This window comes from Octodon degus, unplaced genomic scaffold (assembly GCF_000260255.1).
Source record: "Octodon degus isolate 3935 unplaced genomic scaffold, OctDeg1.0 scaffold00018, whole genome shotgun sequence".
Classification (NCBI taxonomy): domain Eukaryota; kingdom Metazoa; phylum Chordata; class Mammalia; order Rodentia; family Octodontidae; genus Octodon; species Octodon degus.
Window position 1 is genome coordinate 9,606,551 of NW_004524594.1, and position 2,115 is coordinate 9,608,665.

Consider the following 2,115-nt stretch of genomic DNA (forward strand, 5'->3'; position numbering starts at 1 on the left):
AAGGAAGGAAGGAAGGAAGAAAGAAAGAAAGAAAGAAAGAAAGAAAGAAAGAAAGAAAGAAAGAAAGAAAGAAAGAAAGAAAACCACAATAAGAAGGAAGATCACAGGTTTTGCTTAATTCAAGCTGTTACCATATAATTCTAACTAAGTGACCACAGATTGGGTTGAAAATAGTGACAGATTCAGGCTCATAGATACCTTTTTCCATGAACAGAATGTCCCAGAGTAGATATTTATGATGGAAATGTCTGCTTAGTCATAGCTATTTCAATAAAGCAATAATAAATCACTACAGTCCTTCATCCACCAGCAATAGCTTTATCTTCTGCTATTATCAACCTTTATTTTGCAGTAGGTAATAAAATCATTCAATCATTGAGATTTAAATATCTGCTAGACAAAATGAAAAAGTTCAGGTTCCTCAGCTTTACTTCATAACTAACAGGAGAACAAATAAATGCATGTCTGCAGCCAAGGAAGCAAAATCCTGTGCAACACAGTAACTTCTGAAAGTAAAGATCCGAAAGCTGAAGAGGGTTGATTTTCTGGAATAAGTGTTTCTGAAATAATTTCTTCAGAAATTCTACCCAATTTGCACATCTAATTGCAATTACACATTCCTGGAATTTTATTAACTTTTATTTTTATTTTTTATTTTTTGGCAGAACCGGGGATTGAACTCAGGCTCTTGCCCTTGCCAGGGAAGCGCTTAATTCCACTGAGCCATCTCCCTGGCCTCCATTCCTGGAATTTTAGACCAAGAAAGAAATGTGTTCCAATGCTGCAGCCACTTTTAATAATGCCTCATTTTCTATAACTTCCAATAGAACTGTCTTTAGCAATAAATTACAAAATAGTTTTAAAAGCAAATAGCATGGTTTAAGAGTTCTTAAATGTAGTATTCTTAATTGAAAAAAAAATTGTTAGGAAGCAGTATCATTATTTTACTTACAAAAACAATATGTGAATAGTGGGAGGTTAAGAAGTAAAGATTATTTTTTCAATCCCAATATTTGTCTTGCAAATTTACTTGCAAATAATTTTATCTGTATCTATACATCTCATTTATCAACCTACATATTATCTGTGTATACATATTCAAAAATCTAAATTGATTTCTATTTTCTCTGAATTGTAATTATCTTTTTATTTAAAAGAGACACACTGGAGATAGCTCTATGTTAGCATAAATTTTTATGTTAACATGTCACTCTTTCAAGAAACGCATACAATATTCTATGACATCACCAGCCTATATTTTCTTTCACATGTCCCTTTTTGATGAAGTTTCACGCTAAAATATTATAACAATTCAAAAGTTTGTAGTAACCATTTTTGATAAGGATCTTTGATGGTGTACATGAGCTTTTCTACTGTATACCTTTTTTAAAATATTTCCTGGGGAACAAGTGTATACCTCACCAGTGCTGCATCTGCCTGGCAAGGGTGAGGTCATGAGTTCAAGTCCCCTTTCCAAGAAAAAAAAATTGGCTGGTTTGAAATCTATATATTTTAAATTTTGACACTTATTTCTCAATTGTTATAAAAAAAAACCATCATCTATTTACAAATCAGCCTGTAGCTTTCAGTATAATTCACAGCTAGGCTACAAGTTTCATAAACACTAGCAACGAAAACCTAGAATCTCTACTTGTGTTTTGACTTTGGAACCTTCATTATGATCCTTTCTTCCTTAGTAAGTTTGGGACAATTTTTAATGGAAAACTAAAGAATTAACAATTCAATAAATTTCTTACCAAAAAGGGAGAGACATTTTAGTAACAGTATTTGCTATGAAACGTTGAGGACGTGAGACAGATGCAAAATAGTCTTCAATTACTCTTATAAAATTTCTGTAAAAAACTTACTAGGAACTAAAATTAGAATTACATTGAATTTATTTATTTATTTATTTATTTATTTATTTATTTATTTATTTATTTATTGGCGGAACTGGGGATTGAACTCAGACACTGGCGCTTGCCAGGGAAGCACATATTCTACTGAGCTATCTCCCCGGCCCCAAGAATTGCATAGAATTCAAAACAAAACAAATCATATTTCCCGAGTGCAACAGTCTTAGGAACTCAAGTAGTTAAAACTCCTCTGAAACCT